This window comes from Anomaloglossus baeobatrachus, unplaced genomic scaffold, assembly GCF_048569485.1.
Source record: "Anomaloglossus baeobatrachus isolate aAnoBae1 unplaced genomic scaffold, aAnoBae1.hap1 Scaffold_756, whole genome shotgun sequence".
NCBI lineage: Eukaryota > Metazoa > Chordata > Amphibia > Anura > Aromobatidae > Anomaloglossus > Anomaloglossus baeobatrachus.
The window spans coordinates 55,975-75,571 of record NW_027445136.1 but is presented as its reverse complement, the minus strand read 5'-3'; the positions used below and the strand labels follow the sequence as shown (position 1 = coordinate 75,571).

Sequence of the window (19,597 nt, the reverse complement as noted above, 5' to 3'; positions counted from 1 at the left end):
AGGAGGGGGCAATCTCTTTTTTTCCCGGGTGGTAGGGGGATTACAGGAGAAGGGAAGCGGGTGGTGAGAAAGGTACAGAGGGCAGGGTTTGGGGGCTGGGAAGGAAAGGGAAAAGATTAGGGTTTGGGGATGATGAAAGGGCTTTCTACGGGTAAGGATGGCAAAGGGTGGCAGTGACGGAAAGTCAGGCAACCTGTCCTGTCCGTCTTTTTGTATCGTGAATTGGAAAGACTGCAAGGGGGAGGGGAGTTGCTTGCGCCCTAAAGGAGGAGTTATTCAGATTCATTGCAGTGGGCGGCGGCTGCAAAACGCACCATTCTTCTTGTTTTTGCTCTGCAAAGCAGCCTTTTCAAGGGTTGGCTTGGGTGACAAAATGTCTTGTGTAGGCGTGGGTTTGTCTCCCTCTCGCTCTCTCTCCCTAAGATGTGTCCGGCATAGGCCAGGGTGCCACTCGAGGCCCAAACCAATTCTGGTTATCGCTTCTCGGCCTTTTGGCTAAGATCAAGTGTAGTATCTGTTCTTATCAGTTTAATATCTGATACGTCCCCTATCTGGGGACCATATATTAAATGGATTTTTAGAACAGGGAGATGGAAAAAGAGCTTGCTCTGTCCACTCCACGCATTGACCTGGTATTGCAGTACCTCCAGGAACGGTGCACCCCTTCTTAACCCAGTTTCCAAAAGCAGAACTCGATTCACCTGATTCATATTAGCCCGATTAGCGAATTGAAATGAATTTTTATCTAACACACTTTTTACTTGCTTTATTCATCCAAATAGCAAACTCATCACCACTCAACTTCACCAACTCTGCTATGTCCCGTGCAGTATCTTGTTGTCAGTCTAATCTAGATCATGTGGAATTGAATGGAATAGATCCCTTTTGGACAAAGTGGAGTCAGATGCTGCAGTGACCACAGGTGTGAGAGGATCTACAATTGGCATCTGGTGTTATCTCTCTGCTTCCACTCCAAATAAAGTTACCTGTTGTTACCTGAACGTCAAATACTAAGAATGGGCGGCCTATGAAAGAATTAGTACTTTCATTAAGTATACTAAACCGGCTAATTGGGAATAGACAAACTGTAAAAAGCCCTCTGAGAAAGCCCCTCTCTAACCTTTGTTAGTAAGCTTTTCTGTAGCCTGCCTGTTGATGTATTTTCGGTTTGAACAGTGCACAACATGAAGAGACGGAACACTGGCGGCTTGTCACAATGCCCCCCGATGACATCACAATAGCGCTGCTGCCTAGAAAACAAGCTGCGCAGAAGAAGTTGTTCTTTGGGTGGGAGGGTGGGCTAGTGGAAGGAGGGGGCAATCTCTTTTTTTCCCGGGTGGTAGGGGGATGACAGGAGAAGGGAAGCGGGTGGTGAGAAAGGTACAGAGGGCAGGGTTTGGGGGCTGGGAAGGAAAGGGAAAAGATTAGGGTTTGGGGATGATGAAAGGGCTTTCTACGGGTAAGGATGGCAAAGGGTGGCAGTGACGGAAAGTCAGGCAACCTGTCCTGTCCGTCTTTTTGTATCGTGAATTGGAAAGACTGCAAGGGGGAGGGGAGTTGCTTGCGCCCTAAAGGAGGAGTTATTCAGATTCATTGCAGTGGGCGGCGGCTGCAAAACGCACCATTCTTCTTGTTTTTGCTCTGCAAAGCAGCCTTTTCAAGGGTTGGCTTGGGTGACAAAATGTCTTGTGTAGGCGTGGGTTTGTCTCCCTCTCGCTCTCTCTCCCTAAGATGTGTCCGGCATAGGCCAGGGTGCCACTCGAGGCCCAAACCAATTCTGGTTATCGCTTCTCGGCCTTTTGGCTAAGATCAAGTGTAGTATCTGTTCTTATCAGTTTAATATCTGATACGTCCCCTATCTGGGGACCATATATTAAATGGATTTTTAGAACAGGGAGATGGAAAAAGAGCTTGCTCTGTCCACTCCACGCATTGACCTGGTATTGCAGTACCTCCAGGAACGGTGCACCCCTTCTTAACCCAGTTTCCAAAAGCAGAACTCGATTCACCTGATTCATATTAGCCCGATTAGCGAATTGAAATGAATTTTTATCTAACACACTTTTTACTTGCTTTATTCATCCAAATAGCAAACTCATCACCACTCAACTTCACCAACTCTGCTATGTCCCGTGCAGTATCTTGTTGTCAGTCTAATCTAGATCATGTGTAATTGAATGGAATAGATCCCTTTTGGACAAAGTGGAGTCAGATGCTGCAGTGACCACAGGTGTGAGAGGATCTACAATTGGCATCTGGTGTTATCTCTCTGCTTCCACTCCAAATAAAGTTACCTGTTGTTACCTGAACGTCAAATACTAAGAATGGGCGGCCTATGAAAGAATTAGTACTTTCATTAAGTATACTAAACCGGCTAATTGGGAATAGACAAACTGTAAAAAGCCCTCTGAGAAAGCCCCTCTCTAACCTTTGTTAGTAAGCTTTTCTGTAGCCTGCCTGTTGATGTATTTTCGGTTTGAACAGTGCACAACATGAAGAGACGGAACACTGGCGGCTTGTCACAATGCCCCCCGATGACATCACAATAGCGCTGCTGCCTAGAAAACAAGCTGCGCAGAAGAAGTTGTTCTTTGGGTGGGAGGGTGGGCTAGTGGAAGGAGGGGGCAATCTCTTTTTTTCCCGGGTGGTAGGGGGATGACAGGAGAAGGGAAGCGGGTGGTGAGAAAGGTACAGAGGGCAGGGTTTGGGGGCTGGGAAGGAAAGGGAAAAGATTAGGGTTTGGGGATGATGAAAGGGCTTTCTACGGGTAAGGATGGCAAAGGGTGGCAGTGACGGAAAGTCAGGCAACCTGTCCTGTCCGTCTTTTTGTATCGTGAATTGGAAAGACTGCAAGGGGGAGGGGAGTTGCTTGCGCCCTAAAGGAGGAGTTATTCAGATTCATTGCAGTGGGCGGCGGCTGCAAAACGCACCATTCTTCTTGTTTTTGCTCTGCAAAGCAGCCTTTTCAAGGGTTGGCTTGGGTGACAAAATGTCTTGTGTAGGCGTGGGTTTGTCTCCCTCTCGCTCTCTCTCCCTAAGATGTGTCCGGCATAGGCCAGGGTGCCACTCGAGGCCCAAACCAATTCTGGTTATCGCTTCTCGGCCTTTTGGCTAAGATCAAGTGTAGTATCTGTTCTTATCAGTTTAATATCTGATACGTCCCCTATCTGGGGACCATATATTAAATGGATTTTTAGAACAGGGAGATGGAAAAAGAGCTTGCTCTGTCCACTCCACGCATTGACCTGGTATTGCAGTACCTCCAGGAACGGTGCACCCCTTCTTAACCCAGTTTCCAAAAGCAGAACTCGATTCACCTGATTCATATTAGCCCGATTAGCGAATTGAAATGAATTTTTATCTAACACACTTTTTACTTGCTTTATTCATCCAAATAGCAAACTCATCACCACTCAACTTCACCAACTCTGCTATGTCCCGTGCAGTATCTTGTTGTCAGTCTAATCTAGATCATGTGTAATTGAATGGAATAGATCCCTTTTGGACAAAGTGGAGTCAGATGCTGCAGTGACCACAGGTGTGAGAAGATCTACAATTGGCATCTGGTGTTATCTCTCTGCTTCCACTCCAAATAAAGTTACCTGTTGTTACCTGAACGTCAAATACTAAGAATGGGCGGCCTATGAAAGAATTAGTACTTTCATTAAGTATACTAAACCGGCTAATTGGGAATAGACAAACTGTAAAAAGCCCTCTGAGAAAGACCCTCTCTAACCTTTGTTAGTAAGCTTTTCTGTAGCCTGCCTGTTGATGTATTTTCGGTTTGAACAGTGCACAACATGAAGAGACGGAACACTGGCGGCTTGTCACAATGCCCCCCGATGACATCACAATAGCGCTGCTGCCTAGAAAACAAGCTGCGCAGAAGAAGTTGTTCTTTGGGTGGGAGGGTGGGCTAGTGGAAGGAGGGGGCAATCTCTTTTTTTCCCGGGTGGTAGGGGGATGACAGGAGAAGGGAAGCGGGTGGTGAGAAAGGTACAGAGGGCAGGGTTTGGGGGCTGGGAAGGAAAGGGAAAAGATTAGGGTTTGGGGATGATGAAAGGGCTTTCTACGGGTAAGGATGGCAAAGGGTGGCAGTGACGGAAAGTCAGGCAACCTGTCCTGTCCGTCTTTTTGTATCGTGAATTGGAAAGACTGCAAGGGGGAGGGGAGTTGCTTGCGCCCTAAAGGAGGAGTTATTCAGATTCATTGCAGTGGGCGGCGGCTGCAAAACGCACCATTCTTCTTGTTTTTGCTCTGCAAAGCAGCCTTTTCAAGGGTTGGCTTGGGTGACAAAATGTCTTGTGTAGGCGTGGGTTTGTCTCCCTCTCGCTCTCTCTCCCTAAGATGTGTCCGGCATAGGCCAGGGTGCCACTCGAGGCCCAAACCAATTCTGGTTATCGCTTCTCGGCCTTTTGGCTAAGATCAAGTGTAGTATCTGTTCTTATCAGTTTAATATCTGATACGTCCCCTATCTGGGGACCATATATTAAATGGATTTTTAGAACAGGGAGATGGAAAAAGAGCTTGCTCTGTCCACTCCACGCATTGACCTGGTATTGCAGTACCTCCAGGAACGGTGCACCCCTTCTTAACCCAGTTTCCAAAAGCAGAACTCGATTCACCTGATTCATATTAGCCCGATTAGCGAATTGAAATGAATTTTTATCTAACACACTTTTTACTTGCTTTATTCATCCAAATAGCAAACTCATCACCACTCAACTTCACCAACTCTGCTATGTCCCGTGCAGTATCTTGTTGTCAGTCTAATCTAGATCATGTGTAATTGAATGGAATAGATCCCTTTTGGACAAAGTGGAGTCAGATGCTGCAGTGACCACAGGTGTGAGAGGATCTACAATTGGCATCTGGTGTTATCTCTCTGCTTCCACTCCAAATAAAGTTACCTGTTGTTACCTGAACGTCAAATACTAAGAATGGGCGGCCTATGAAAGAATTAGTACTTTCATTAAGTATACTAAACCGGCTAATTGGGAATAGACAAACTGTAAAAAGCCCTCTGAGAAAGCCCCTCTCTAACCTTTGTTAGTAAGCTTTTCTGTAGCCTGCCTGTTGATGTATTTTCGGTTTGAACAGTGCACAACATGAAGAGACGGAACACTGGCGGCTTGTCACAATGCCCCCCGATGACATCACAATAGCGCTGCTGCCTAGAAAACAAGCTGCGCAGAAGAAGTTGTTCTTTGGGTGGGAGGGTGGGCTAGTGGAAGGAGGGGGCAATCTCTTTTTTTCCCGGGTGGTAGGGGGATGACAGGAGAAGGGAAGCGGGTGGTGAGAAAGGTACAGAGGGCAGGGTTTGGGGGCTGGGAAGGAAAGGGAAAAGATTAGGGTTTGGGGATGATGAAAGGGCTTTCTACGGGTAAGGATGGCAAAGGGTGGCAGTGACGGAAAGTCAGGCAACCTGTCCTGTCCGTCTTTTTGTATCGTGAATTGGAAAGACTGCAAGGGGGAGGGGAGTTGCTTGCGCCCTAAAGGAGGAGTTATTCAGATTCATTGCAGTGGGCGGCGGCTGCAAAACGCACCATTCTTCTTGTTTTTGCTCTGCAAAGCAGCCTTTTCAAGGGTTGGCTTGGGTGACAAAATGTCTTGTGTAGGCGTGGGTTTGTCTCCCTCTCGCTCTCTCTCCCTAAGATGTGTCCGGCATAGGCCAGGGTGCCACTCGAGGCCCAAACCAATTCTGGTTATCGCTTCTCGGCCTTTTGGCTAAGATCAAGTGTAGTATCGTTCGAAAAGGTGGTTTAAGGCTCCGGCCACCTTAGTACAATGATGCAATGCACACTGGAAGGTTGCGCTTGTTAGTACTTTGGGAGGATAGTATATCCATCTAGAGGAAACCATGGCCCTACCAGGATCGAGGCTATTAGACTGAGTAAGTGTGGGGGTTATGGTGCAATGTGCCCCAGGAATGGACACCCTGGAGGGAGTCTGAACTTGCTAGGTTGGGACCCTAGTAAGCCTCAGACTCTGTCGCACGCCGCGCCTTGCCTATTCATACTTTCCAAGCATATTGCCCTATCCCGGCCTTCTGGCTAAGAAGGGAAATTTTTATAATCCCGGTCGGAGGTCCGGTCAGCTTTGGGCTGAGAAACCAACACCCGGTTGGAGGTCCGGGTCAGCTTTGGCTGAGAAACCAACACCCGGTTGGAGGTCCGGTTAGCCTTGGGCTGAGAAACCAACACCCGGTTGGAGGTCCGGTCAGCCTTGGGCTGAGAAACCAACACCCGGTTGGAGGTCCGGTCAGCCTTGGGCTGAGAAACCAACACCGGTTGACGGTCCGGGCAGTCTCGGCTGCGAAACCAACGACTAGTAGCTCCCTACTCCACTTGGGTAAGATGCCTCGGTGGACGCTGGGAGCAACAACAAGGCTCAACCAGGCTTCGGCTTGGGGGAGCACCGAAGATCCCTGACCCTCGCTGTGGCCTTCTGGCTCGGAGGGACGGGGTTGGTTTTTGGGGATCCTCTTCTCACGGAGGGTTCCACACGAATCCTAGCCTTTGCACTGTTTTTGGTGTGACTTCGGTCATGCATTTTTGCGGTGCTTTGGAAAGCTTCATTAAATCAAAATCTGTTCTTATCAGTTTAATATCTGATACGTCCCCTATCTGGGGACCATATATTAAATGGATTTTTAGAACAGGGAGATGGAAAAAGAGCTTGCTCTGTCCACTCCACGCATTGACCTGGTATTGCAGTACCTCCAGGAACGGTGCACCCCTTCTTAACCCAGTTTCCAAAAGCAGAACTCGATTCACCTGATTCATATTAGCCCGATTAGCGAATTGAAATGAATTTTTATCTAACACACTTTTTACTTGCTTTATTCATCCAAATAGCAAACTCATCACCACTCAACTTCACCAACTCTGCTATGTCCCGTGCAGTATCTTGTTGTCAGTCTAATCTAGATCATGTGTAATTGAATGGAATAGATCCCTTTTGGACAAAGTGGAGTCAGATGCTGCAGTGACCACAGGTGTGAGAGGATCTACAATTGGCATCTGGTGTTATCTCTCTGCTTCCACTCCAAATAAAGTTACCTGTTGTTACCTGAACGTCAAATACTAAGAATGGGCGGCCTATGAAAGAATTAGTACTTTCATTAAGTATACTAAACCGGCTAATTGGGAATAGACAAACTGTAAAAAGCCCTCTGAGAAAGCCCCTCTCTAACCTTTGTTAGTAAGCTTTTCTGTAGCCTGCCTGTTGATGTATTTTCGGTTTGAACAGTGCACAACATGAAGAGACGGAACACTGGCGGCTTGTCACAATGCCCCCCGATGACATCACAATAGCGCTGCTGCCTAGAAAACAAGCTGCGCAGAAGAAGTTGTTCTTTGGGTGGGAGGGTGGGCTAGTGGAAGGAGGGGGCAATCTCTTTTTTTCCCGGGTGGTAGGGGGATGACAGGAGAAGGGAAGCGGGTGGTGAGAAAGGTACAGAGGGCAGGGTTTGGGGGCTGGGAAGGAAAGGGAAAAGATTAGGGTTTGGGGATGATGAAAGGGCTTTCTACGGGTAAGGATGGCAAAGGGTGGCAGTGACGGAAAGTCAGGCAACCTGTCCTGTCCGTCTTTTTGTATCGTGAATTGGAAAGACTGCAAGGGGGAGGGGAGTTGCTTGCGCCCTAAAGGAGGAGTTATTCAGATTCATTGCAGTGGGCGGCGGCTGCAAAACGCACCATTCTTCTTGTTTTTGCTCTGCAAAGCAGCCTTTTCAAGGGTTGGCTTGGGTGACAAAATGTCTTGTGTAGGCGTGGGTTTGTCTCCCTCTCGCTCTCTCTCCCTAAGATGTGTCCGGCATAGGCCAGGGTGCCACTCGAGGCCCAAACCAATTCTGGTTATCGCTTCTCGGCCTTTTGGCTAAGATCAAGTGTAGTATCTGTTCTTATCAGTTTAATATCTGATACGTCCCCTATCTGGGGACCATATATTAAATGGATTTTTAGAACAGGGAGATGGAAAAAGAGCTTGCTCTGTCCACTCCACGCATTGACCTGGTATTGCAGTACCTCCAGGAACGGTGCACCCCTTCTTAACCCAGTTTCCAAAAGCAGAACTCGATTCACCTGATTCATATTAGCCCGATTAGCGAATTGAAATGAATTTTTATCTAACACACTTTTTACTTGCTTTATTCATCCAAATAGCAAACTCATCACCACTCAACTTCACCAACTCTGCTATGTCCCGTGCAGTATCTTGTTGTCAGTCTAATCTAGATCATGTGTAATTGAATGGAATAGATCCCTTTTGGACAAAGTGGAGTCAGATGCTGCAGTGACCACAGGTGTGAGAGGATCTACAATTGGCATCTGGTGTTATCTCTCTGCTTCCACTCCAAATAAAGTTACCTGTTGTTACCTGAACGTCAAATACTAAGAATGGGCGGCCTATGAAAGAATTAGTACTTTCATTAAGTATACTAAACCGGCTAATTGGGAATAGACAAACTGTAAAAAGCCCTCTGAGAAAGCCCCTCTCTAACCTTTGTTAGTAAGCTTTTCTGTAGCCTGCCTGTTGATGTATTTTCGGTTTGAACAGTGCACAACATGAAGAGACGGAACACTGGCGGCTTGTCACAATGCCCCCCGATGACATCACAATAGCGCTGCTGCCTAGAAAACAAGCTGCGCAGAAGAAGTTGTTCTTTGGGTGGGAGGGTGGGCTAGTGGAAGGAGGGGGCAATCTCTTTTTTTCCCGGGTGGTAGGGGGATGACAGGAGAAGGGAAGCGGGTGGTGAGAAAGGTACAGAGGGCAGGGTTTGGGGGCTGGGAAGGAAAGGGAAAAGATTAGGGTTTGGGGATGAGGAAAGGGCTTTCTACGGGTAAGGATGGCAAAGGGTGGCAGTGACGGAAAGTCAGGCAACCTGTCCTGTCCGTCTTTTTGTATCGTGAATTGGAAAGACTGCAAGGGGGAGGGGAGTTGCTTGCGCCCTAAAGGAGGAGTTATTCAGATTCATTGCAGTGGGCGGCGGCTGCAAAACGCACCATTCTTCTTGTTTTTGCTCTGCAAAGCAGCCTTTTCAAGGGTTGGCTTGGGTGACAAAATGTCTTGTGTAGGCGTGGGTTTGTCTCCCTCTCGCTCTCTCTCCCTAAGATGTGTCCGGCATAGGCCAGGGTGCCACTCGAGGCCCAAACCAATTCTGGTTATCGCTTCTCGGCCTTTTGGCTAAGATCAAGTGTAGTATCTGTTCTTATCAGTTTAATATCTGATACGTCCCCTATCTGGGGACCATATATTAAATGGATTTTTAGAACAGGGAGATGGAAAAAGAGCTTGCTCTGTCCACTCCACGCATTGACCTGGTATTGCAGTACCTCCAGGAACGGTGCACCCCTTCTTAACCCAGTTTCCAAAAGCAGAACTCGATTCACCTGATTCATATTAGCCCGATTAGCGAATTGAAATGAATTTTTATCTAACACACTTTTTACTTGCTTTATTCATCCAAATAGCAAACTCATCACCACTCAACTTCACCAACTCTGCTATGTCCCGTGCAGTATCTTGTTGTCAGTCTAATCTAGATCATGTGTAATTGAATGGAATAGATCCCTTTTGGACAAAGTGGAGTCAGATGCTGCAGTGACCACAGGTGTGAGAGGATCTACAATTGGCATCTGGTGTTATCTCTCTGCTTCCACTCCAAATAAAGTTACCTGTTGTTACCTGAACGTCAAATACTAAGAATGGGCGGCCTATGAAAGAATTAGTACTTTCATTAAGTATACTAAACCGGCTAATTGGGAATAGACAAACTGTAAAAAGCCCTCTGAGAAAGCCCCTCTCTAACCTTTGTTAGTAAGCTTTTCTGTAGCCTGCCTGTTGATGTATTTTCGGTTTGAACAGTGCACAACATGAAGAGACGGAACACTGGCGGCTTGTCACAATGCCCCCCGATGACATCACAATAGCGCTGCTGCCTAGAAAACAAGCTGCGCAGAAGAAGTTGTTCTTTGGGTGGGAGGGTGGGCTAGTGGAAGGAGGGGGCAATCTCTTTTTTTCCCGGGTGGTAGGGGGATGACAGGAGAAGGGAAGCGGGTGGTGAGAAAGGTACAGAGGGCAGGGTTTGGGGGCTGGGAAGGAAAGGGAAAAGATTAGGGTTTGGGGATGATGAAAGGGCTTTCTACGGGTAAGGATGGCAAAGGGTGGCAGTGACGGAAAGTCAGGCAACCTGTCCTGTCCGTCTTTTTGTATCGTGAATTGGAAAGACTGCAAGGGGGAGGGGAGTTGCTTGCGCCCTAAAGGAGGAGTTATTCAGATTCATTGCAGTGGGCGGCGGCTGCAAAACGCACCATTCTTCTTGTTTTTGCTCTGCAAAGCAGCCTTTTCAAGGGTTGGCTTGGGTGACAAAATGTCTTGTGTAGGCGTGGGTTTGTCTCCCTCTCGCTCTCTCTCCCTAAGATGTGTCCGGCATAGGCCAGGGTGCCACTCGAGGCCCAAACCAATTCTGGTTATCGCTTCTCGGCCTTTTGGCTAAGATCAAGTGTAGTATCTGTTCTTATCAGTTTAATATCTGATACGTCCCCTATCTGGGGACCATATATTAAATGGATTTTTAGAACAGGGAGATGGAAAAAGAGCTTGCTCTGTCCACTCCACGCATTGACCTGGTATTGCAGTACCTCCAGGAACGGTGCACCCCTTCTTAACCCAGTTTCCAAAAGCAGAACTCGATTCACCTGATTCATATTAGCCCGATTAGCGAATTGAAATGAATTTTTATCTAACACACTTTTTACTTGCTTTATTCATCCAAATAGCAAACTCATCACCACTCAACTTCACCAACTCTGCTATGTCCCGTGCAGTATCTTGTTGTCAGTCTAATCTAGATCATGTGTAATTGAATGGAATAGATCCCTTTTGGACAAAGTGGAGTCAGATGCTGCAGTGACCACAGGTGTGAGAGGATCTACAATTGGCATCTGGTGTTATCTCTCTGCTTCCACTCCAAATAAAGTTACCTGTTGTTACCTGAACGTCAAATACTAAGAATGGGCGGCCTATGAAAGAATTAGTACTTTCATTAAGTATACTAAACCGGCTAATTGGGAATAGACAAACTGTAAAAAGCCCTCTGAGAAAGCCCCTCTCTAACCTTTGTTAGTAAGCTTTTCTGTAGCCTGCCTGTTGATGTATTTTCGGTTTGAACAGTGCACAACATGAAGAGACGGAACACTGGCGGCTTGTCACAATGCCCCCCGATGACATCACAATAGCGCTGCTGCCTAGAAAACAAGCTGCGCAGAAGAAGTTGTTCTTTGGGTGGGAGGGTGGGCTAGTGGAAGGAGGGGGCAATCTCTTTTTTTCCCGGGTGGTAGGGGGATGACAGGAGAAGGGAAGCGGGTGGTGAGAAAGGTACAGAGGGCAGGGTTTGGGGGCTGGGAAGGAAAGGGAAAAGATTAGGGTTTGGGGATGATGAAAGGGCTTTCTACGGGTAAGGATGGCAAAGGGTGGCAGTGACGGAAAGTCAGGCAACCTGTCCTGTCCGTCTTTTTGTATCGTGAATTGGAAAGACTGCAAGGGGGAGGGGAGTTGCTTGCGCCCTAAAGGAGGAGTTATTCAGATTCATTGCAGTGGGCGGCGGCTGCAAAACGCACCATTCTTCTTGTTTTTGCTCTGCAAAGCAGCCTTTTCAAGGGTTGGCTTGGGTGACAAAATGTCTTGTGTAGGCGTGGGTTTGTCTCCCTCTCGCTCTCTCTCCCTAAGATGTGTCCGGCATAGGCCAGGGTGCCACTCGAGGCCCAAACCAATTCTGGTTATCGCTTCTCGGCCTTTTGGCTAAGATCAAGTGTAGTATCTGTTCTTATCAGTTTAATATCTGATACGTCCCCTATTTGGGGACCATATATTAAATGGATTTTTAGAACAGGGAGATGGAAAAAGAGCTTGCTCTGTCCACTCCACGCATTGACCTGGTATTGCAGTACCTCCAGGAACGGTGCACCCCTTCTTAACCCAGTTTCCAAAAGCAGAACTCGATTCACCTGATTCATATTAGCCCGATTAGCGAATTGAAATGAATTTTTATCTAACACACTTTTTACTTGCTTTATTCATCCAAATAGCAAACTCATCACCACTCAACTTCACCAACTCTGCTATGTCCCGTGCAGTATCTTGTTGTCAGTCTAATCTAGATCATGTGTAATTGAATGGAATAGATCCCTTTTGGACAAAGTGGAGTCAGATGCTGCAGTGACCACAGGTGTGAGAGGATCTACAATTGGCATCTGGTGTTATCTCTCTGCTTCCACTCCAAATAAAGTTACCTGTTGTTACCTGAACGTCAAATACTAAGAATGGGCGGCCTATGAAAGAATTAGTACTTTCATTAAGTATACTAAACCGGCTAATTGGGAATAGACAAACTGTAAAAAGCCCTCTGAGAAAGCCCCTCTCTAACCTTTGTTAGTAAGCTTTTCTGTAGCCTGCCTGTTGATGTATTTTCGGTTTGAACAGTGCACAACATGAAGAGACGGAACACTGGCGGCTTGTCACAATGCCCCCCGATGACATCACAATAGCGCTGCTGCCTAGAAAACAAGCTGCGCAGAAGAAGTTGTTCTTTGGGTGGGAGGGTGGGCTAGTGGAAGGAGGGGGCAATCTCTTTTTTTCCCGGGTGGTAGGGGGATGACAGGAGAAGGGAAGCGGGTGGTGAGAAAGGTACAGAGGGCAGGGTTTGGGGGCTGGGAAGGAAAGGGAAAAGATTAGGGTTTGGGGATGATGAAAGGGCTTTCTACGGGTAAGGATGGCAAAGGGTGGCAGTGACGGAAAGTCAGGCAACCTGTCCTGTCCGTCTTTTTGTATCGTGAATTGGAAAGACTGCAAGGGGGAGGGGAGTTGCTTGCGCCCTAAAGGAGGAGTTATTCAGATTCATTGCAGTGGGCGGCGGCTGCAAAACGCACCATTCTTCTTGTTTTTGCTCTGCAAAGCAGCCTTTTCAAGGGTTGGCTTGGGTGACAAAATGTCTTGTGTAGGCGTGGGTTTGTCTCCCTCTCGCTCTCTCTCCCTAAGATGTGTCCGGCATAGGCCAGGGTGCCACTCGAGGCCCAAACCAATTCTGGTTATCGCTTCTCGGCCTTTTGGCTAAGATCAAGTGTAGTATCTGTTCTTATCAGTTTAATATCTGATACGTCCCCTATCTGGGGACCATATATTAAATGGATTTTTAGAACAGGGAGATGGAAAAAGAGCTTGCTCTGTCCACTCCACGCATTGACCTGGTATTGCAGTACCTCCAGGAACGGTGCACCCCTTCTTAACCCAGTTTCCAAAAGCAGAACTCGATTCACCTGATTCATATTAGCCCGATTAGCGAATTGAAATGAATTTTTATCTAACACACTTTTTACTTGCTTTATTCATCCAAATAGCAAACTCATCACCACTCAACTTCACCAACTCTGCTATGTCCCGTGCAGTATCTTGTTGTCAGTCTAATCTAGATCATGTGTAATTGAATGGAATAGATCCCTTTTGGACAAAGTGGAGTCAGATGCTGCAGTGACCACAGGTGTGAGAGGATCTACAATTGGCATCTGGTGTTATCTCTCTGCTTCCACTCCAAATAAAGTTACCTGTTGTTACCTGAACGTCAAATACTAAGAATGGGCGGCCTATGAAAGAATTAGTACTTTCATTAAGTATACTAAACCGGCTAATTGGGAATAGACAAACTGTAAAAAGCCCTCTGAGAAAGCCCCTCTCTAACCTTTGTTAGTAAGCTTTTCTGTAGCCTGCCTGTTGATGTATTTTCGGTTTGAACAGTGCACAACATGAAGAGACGGAACACTGGCGGCTTGTCACAATGCCCCCCGATGACATCACAATAGCGCTGCTGCCTAGAAAACAAGCTGCGCAGAAGAAGTTGTTCTTTGGGTGGGAGGGTGGGCTAGTGGAAGGAGGGGGCAATCTCTTTTTTTCCCGGGTGGTAGGGGGATGACAGGAGAAGGGAAGCGGGTGGTGAGAAAGGTACAGAGGGCAGGGTTTGGGGGCTGGGAAGGAAAGGGAAAAGATTAGGGTTTGGGGATGATGAAAGGGCTTTCTACGGGTAAGGATGGCAAAGGGTGGCAGTGACGGAAAGTCAGGCAACCTGTCCTGTCCGTCTTTTTGTATCGTGAATTGGAAAGACTGCAAGGGGGAGGGGAGTTGCTTGCGCCCTAAAGGAGGAGTTATTCAGATTCATTGCAGTGGGCGGCGGCTGCAAAACGCACCATTCTTCTTGTTTTTGCTCTGCAAAGCAGCCTTTTCAAGGGTTGGCTTGGGTGACAAAATGTCTTGTGTAGGCGTGGGTTTGTCTCCCTCTCGCTCTCTCTCCCTAAGATGTGTCCGGCATAGGCCAGGGTGCCACTCGAGGCCCAAACCAATTCTGGTTATCGCTTCTCGGCCTTTTGGCTAAGATCAAGTGTAGTGTTGTTCGAAGAGGTGGTTTAAGCTCCAGGCCACCTTAGTACAATGATACAATGCACACTGGAAGGTTGCGCTTGCTAGTACTCTGGGTGGATAGTATATTCATCTAGAGGAAAACATGGCCCTACCAGGATCGAGGCTATTAGACTGAGTAAGGGTGGGGGGCTATGGTACAACGTGCCCCAGGACTGACGACCCTGGAGTGAGTCTGAGCTTGCTGGCTTGGGACCCCGGCAAGCCTTGGGCTCTGTAGCACACCGTACCTTGCCTTTTCATACTTTTTGAGCATATTACCCTATCCCGGCCTTCTGGCTAGGAAGGGAAATTTTTACAATCCCGGTCGGAGGTCTGGTCAGCTTTGGGCTGAGAAACTAACACCCGGTTGGAGGTCTGGGTCAGCTTCGGCTGAGAAACCAACACCCGGTTGGAGGTCTGGGTCAGCTTCGGCTGAGAAACCAACACCCGGTTGGAGGTCTGGTTAGCCTTGGGCTGAGAAACCAACACCGGTTGACGGTCCGGGCAGTTTCGGCTGCGAAACCAACAACTAGTAGCTCTCTACTCCACTTGGGTAAGATGCCTGGGTGGACGCTGGGAGCAACGACAAGGCTCAACCAGGCTTCGGCTTGGGGGAGCACCGAAGATCCCTGACCCTTGCTGTGGCCTTCTGGCTCGGAGGGACGGGGTTGATTTTTGGGGACCCTCTCCTCACGGTGGGGTCCACACGAATCCTAGCCTTTGCACTGTTTTTGGTGTGACTTCGGTCATGCATTTTTTGTGGTGCTTTGGAAAGCTTCATTAAATAAAAAAAAAAAAAATCTGTTCTTATCAGTTTAATATCTGATACGTCCCCTATCTGGGGACCATATATTAAATGGATTTTTAGAACAGGGAGATGGAAAAAGAGCTTGCTCTGTCCACTCCACGCATTGACCTGGTATTGCAGTACCTCCAGGAACGGTGCACCCCTTCTTAACCCAGTTTCCAAAAGCAGAACTCGATTCACCTGATTCATATTAGCCCGATTAGCGAATTGAAATGAATTTTTATCTAACACACTTTTTACTTGCTTTATTCATCCAAATAGCAAACTCATCACCACTCAACTTCACCAACTCTGCTATGTCCCGTGCAGTATCTTGTTGTCAGTCTAATCTAGATCATGTGTAATTGAATGGAATAGATCCCTTTTGGACAAAGTGGAGTCAGATGCTGCAGTGACCACAGGTGTGAGAGGATCTACAATTGGCATCTGGTGTTATCTCTCTGCTTCCACTCCAAATAAAGTTACCTGTTGTTACCTGAACGTCAAATACTAAGAATGGGCGGCCTATGAAAGAATTAGTACTTTCATTAAGTATACTAAACCGGCTAATTGGGAATAGACAAACTGTAAAAAGCCCTCTGAGAAAGCCCCTCTCTAACCTTTGTTAGTAAGCTTTTCTGTAGCCTGCCTGTTGATGTATTTTCGGTTTGAACAGTGCACAACATGAAGAGACGGAACACTGGCGGCTTGTCACAATGCCCCCCGATGACATCACAATAGCGCTGCTGCCTAGAAAACAAGCTGCGCAGAAGAAGTTGTTCTTTGGGTGGGAGGGTGGGCTAGTGGAAGGAGGGGGCAATCTCTTTTTTTCCCGGGTGGTAGGGGGATGACAGGAGAAGGGAAGCGGGTGGTGAGAAAGGTACAGAGGGCAGGGTTTGGGGGCTGGGAAGGAAAGGGAAAAGATTAGGGTTTGGGGATGATGAAAGGGCTTTCTACGGGTAAGGATGGCAAAGGGTGGCAGTGACGGAAAGTCAGGCAACCTGTCCTGTCCGTCTTTTTGTATCGTGAATTGGAAAGACTGCAAGGGGGAGGGGAGTTGCTTGCGCCCTAAAGGAGGAGTTATTCAGATTCATTGCAGTGGGCGGCGGCTGCAAAACGCACCATTCTTCTTGTTTTTGCTCTGCAAAGCAGCCTTTTCAAGGGTTGGCTTGGGTGACAAAATGTCTTGTGTAGGCGTGGGTTTGTCTCCCTCTCGCTCTCTCTCCCTAAGATGTGTCCGGCATAGGCCAGGGTGCCACTCGAGGCCCAAACCAATTCTGGTTATCGCTTCTCGGCCTTTTGGCTAAGATCAAGTGTAGTATCTGTTCTTATCAGTTTAATATCTGATACGTCCCCTATCTGGGGACCATATATTAAATGGATTTTTAGAACAGGGAGATGGAAAAAGAGCTTGCTCTGTCCACTCCACGCATTGACCTGGTATTGCAGTACCTCCAGGAACGGTGCACCCCTTCTTAACCCAGTTTCCAAAAGCAGAACTCGATTCACCTGATTCATATTAGCCCGATTAGCGAATTGAAATGAATTTTTATCTAACACACTTTTTACTTGCTTTATTCATCCAAATAGCAAACTCATCACCACTCAACTTCACCAACTATGCTATGTCCCGTGCAGTATCTTGTTGTCAGTCTAATCTAGATCATGTGTAATTGAATGGAATAGATCCCTTTTGGACAAAGTGGAGTCAGATGCTGCAGTGACCACAGGTGTGAGAGGATCTACAATTGGCATCTGGTGTTATCTCTCTGCTTCCACTCCAAATAAAGTTACCTGTTGTTACCTGAACGTCAAATACTAAGAATGGGCGGCCTATGAAAGAATTAGTACTTTCATTAAGTATACTAAACCGGCTAATTGGGAATAGACAAACTGTAAAAAGCCCTCTGAGAAAGCCCCTCTCTAACCTTTGTTAGTAAGCTTTTCTGTAGCCTGCCTGTTGATGTATTTTCGGTTTGAACAGTGCACAACATGAAGAGACGGAACACTGGCGGCTTGTCACAATGCCCCCCGATGACATCACAATAGCGCTGCTGCCTAGAAAACAAGCTGCGCAGAAGAAGTTGTTCTTTGGGTGGGAGGGTGGGCTAGTGGAAGGAGGGGGCAATCTCTTTTTTTCCCGGGTGGTAGGGGGATGACAGGAGAAGGGAAGCGGGTGGTGAGAAAGGTACAGAGGGCAGGGTTTGGGGGCTGGGAAGGAAAGGGAAAAGATTAGGGTTTGGGGATGATGAAAGGGCTTTCTACGGGTAAGGATGGCAAAGGGTGGCAGTGACGGAAAGTCAGGCAACCTGTCCTGTCCGTCTTTTTGTATCGTGAATTGGAAAGACTGCAAGGGGGAGGGGAGTTGCTTGCGCCCTAAAGGAGGAGTTATTCAGATTCATTGCAGTGGGCGGCGGCTGCAAAACGCACCATTCTTCTTGTTTTTGCTCTGCAAAGCAGCCTTTTCAAGGGTTGGCTTGGGTGACAAAATGTCTTGTGTAGGCGTGGGTTTGTCTCCCTCTCGCTCTCTCTCCCTAAGATGTGTCCGGCATAGGCCAGGGTGCCACTCGAGGACCAAACCAATTCTGGTTATCGCTTCTCGGCCTTTTGGCTAAGATCAAGTGTAGTATCTGTTCTTATCAGTTTAATATCTGATACGTCCCCTATCTGGGGACCATATATTAAATGGATTTTTAGAACAGGGAGATGGAAAAAGAGCTTGCTCTGTCCACTCCACGCATTGACCTGGTATTGCAGTACCTCCAGGAACGGTGCACCCCTTCTTAACCCAGTTTCCAAAAGCAGAACTCGATTCACCTGATTCATATTAGCCCGATTAGCGAATTGAAATGAATTTTTATCTAACACACTTTTTACTTGCTTTATTCATCCAAATAGCAAACTCATCACCACTCAACTTCACCAACTCTGCTATGTCCCGTGCAGTATCTTGTTGTCAGTCTAATCTAGATCATGTGTAATTGAATGGAATAGATCCCTTTTGGACAAAGTGGAGTCAGATGCTGCAGTGACCACAGGTGTGAGAGGATCTACAATTGGCATCTGGTGTTATCTCTCTGCTTCCACTCCAAATAAAGTTACCTGTTGTTACCTGAACGTCAAATACTAAGAATGGGCGGCCTATGAAAGAATTAGTACTTTCATTAAGTATACTAAACCGGCTAATTGGGAATAGACAAACTGTAAAAAGCCCTCTGAGAAAGCCCCTCTCTAACCTTTGTTAGTAAGCTTTTCTGTAGCCTGCCTGTTGATGTATTTTCGGTTTGAACAGTGCACAACATGAAGAGACGGAACACTGGCGGCTTGTCACAATGCCCCCCGATGACATCACAATAGCGCTGCTGCCTAGAAAACAAGCTGCGCAGAAGAAGTTGTTCTTTGGGTGGGAGGGTGGGCTAGTGGAAGGAGGGGGCAATCTCTTTTTTTCCCGGGTGGTAGGGGGATGACAGGAGAAGGGAAGCGGGTGGTGAGAAAGGTACAGAGGGCAGGGTTTGGGGGCTGGGAAGGAAAGGGAAAAGATTAGGGTTTGGGGATGATGAAAGGGCTTTCTACGGGTAAGGATGGCAAAGGGTGGCAGTGACGGAAAGTCAGGCAACCTGTCCTGTCCGTCTTTTTGTATCGTGAATTGGAAAGACTGCAAGGGGGAGGGGAGTTGCTTGCGCCCTAAAGGAGGAGTTATTCAGATTCATTGCAGTGGGCGGCGGCTGCAAAACGCACCATTCTTCTTGTTTTTGCTCTGCAAAGCAGCCTTTTCAAGGGTTGGCTTGGGTGACAAAATGTCTTGTGTAGGCGTGGGTTTGTCTCCCTCTCGCTCTCTCTCCCTAAGATGTGTCCGGCATAGGCCAGGGTGCCACTCGAGGCCCAAACCAATTCTGGTTATCGCTTCTCGGCCTTTTGGCTAAGATCAAGTGTAGTATCTGTTCTTATCAGTTTAATATCTGATACGTCCCCTATCTGGGGACCATATATTAAATGGATTTTTAGAACAGGGAGATGGAAAAAGAGCTTGCTCTGTCCACTCCACGCATTGACCTGGTATTGCAGTACCTCCAGGAACGGTGCACCCCTTCTTAACCCAGTTTCCAAAAGCAGAACTCGATTCACCTGATTCATATTAGCCCGATTAGCGAATTGAAATGAATTTTTATCTAACACACTTTTTACTTGCTTTATTCATCCAAATAGCAAACTCATCACCACTCAACTTCACCAACTCTGCTATGTCCCGTGCAGTATCTTGTTGTCAGTCTAATCTAGATCATGTGTAATTGAATGGAATAGATCCCTTTTGGACAAAGTGGAGTCAGATGCTGCAGTGACCACAGGTGTGAGAGGATCTAC

At 47.3% G+C, this 19,597-nt stretch overlaps 13 non-coding genes and 2 pseudogenes across 13 annotated transcripts; all 15 read left to right on the top strand.

Annotated features, from left to right (window-relative positions):
- The first annotated feature begins 475 nt into the window (after positions 1-475).
- Positions 476-666, top strand: LOC142287747 (U2 spliceosomal RNA). Its single transcript, XR_012748657.1, has one exon. It is a non-coding gene; the product is annotated as a U2 spliceosomal RNA (small nuclear RNA).
- Positions 667-1,783: 1,117 nt separating this feature from the next.
- LOC142287746 (U2 spliceosomal RNA) lies at positions 1,784-1,974 on the top strand. The gene has a single exon (XR_012748656.1). It is a non-coding gene; the product is annotated as a U2 spliceosomal RNA (small nuclear RNA).
- Positions 1,975-3,091: 1,117 nt separating this feature from the next.
- Positions 3,092-3,282, top strand: LOC142287745 (U2 spliceosomal RNA). Its single transcript, XR_012748655.1, has one exon. It is a non-coding gene; the product is annotated as a U2 spliceosomal RNA (small nuclear RNA).
- A 1,117-nt stretch (positions 3,283-4,399) lies between these two features.
- On the top strand, positions 4,400-4,590 carry LOC142287744 (U2 spliceosomal RNA). Its single transcript, XR_012748654.1, has one exon. It is a non-coding gene; the product is annotated as a U2 spliceosomal RNA (small nuclear RNA).
- A 1,117-nt stretch (positions 4,591-5,707) lies between these two features.
- On the top strand, positions 5,708-5,849 carry LOC142287710 (U2 spliceosomal RNA; annotated as a pseudogene).
- Positions 5,850-6,546: 697 nt separating this feature from the next.
- LOC142287702 (U2 spliceosomal RNA) lies at positions 6,547-6,741 on the top strand. Its single transcript, XR_012748617.1, has one exon. It is a non-coding gene; the product is annotated as a U2 spliceosomal RNA (small nuclear RNA).
- Positions 6,742-7,858: 1,117 nt separating this feature from the next.
- Positions 7,859-8,049, top strand: LOC142287743 (U2 spliceosomal RNA). The gene has a single exon (XR_012748653.1). It is a non-coding gene; the product is annotated as a U2 spliceosomal RNA (small nuclear RNA).
- A 1,117-nt stretch (positions 8,050-9,166) lies between these two features.
- Positions 9,167-9,357, top strand: LOC142287741 (U2 spliceosomal RNA). Its single transcript, XR_012748651.1, has one exon. It is a non-coding gene; the product is annotated as a U2 spliceosomal RNA (small nuclear RNA).
- A 1,117-nt stretch (positions 9,358-10,474) lies between these two features.
- Positions 10,475-10,665, top strand: LOC142287740 (U2 spliceosomal RNA). Its single transcript, XR_012748650.1, has one exon. It is a non-coding gene; the product is annotated as a U2 spliceosomal RNA (small nuclear RNA).
- Positions 10,666-11,782: 1,117 nt separating this feature from the next.
- Positions 11,783-11,973, top strand: LOC142287688 (U2 spliceosomal RNA). Its single transcript, XR_012748604.1, has one exon. It is a non-coding gene; the product is annotated as a U2 spliceosomal RNA (small nuclear RNA).
- A 1,117-nt stretch (positions 11,974-13,090) lies between these two features.
- Positions 13,091-13,281, top strand: LOC142287739 (U2 spliceosomal RNA). Its single transcript, XR_012748649.1, has one exon. It is a non-coding gene; the product is annotated as a U2 spliceosomal RNA (small nuclear RNA).
- A 1,915-nt stretch (positions 13,282-15,196) lies between these two features.
- On the top strand, positions 15,197-15,401 carry LOC142287705 (U2 spliceosomal RNA; annotated as a pseudogene).
- Positions 15,402-16,518: 1,117 nt separating this feature from the next.
- LOC142287738 (U2 spliceosomal RNA) lies at positions 16,519-16,709 on the top strand. Its single transcript, XR_012748648.1, has one exon. It is a non-coding gene; the product is annotated as a U2 spliceosomal RNA (small nuclear RNA).
- A 1,117-nt stretch (positions 16,710-17,826) lies between these two features.
- Positions 17,827-18,017, top strand: LOC142287736 (U2 spliceosomal RNA). The gene has a single exon (XR_012748647.1). It is a non-coding gene; the product is annotated as a U2 spliceosomal RNA (small nuclear RNA).
- A 1,117-nt stretch (positions 18,018-19,134) lies between these two features.
- On the top strand, positions 19,135-19,325 carry LOC142287735 (U2 spliceosomal RNA). The gene has a single exon (XR_012748646.1). It is a non-coding gene; the product is annotated as a U2 spliceosomal RNA (small nuclear RNA).
- The last annotated feature ends 272 nt before the right edge of the window (positions 19,326-19,597 follow it).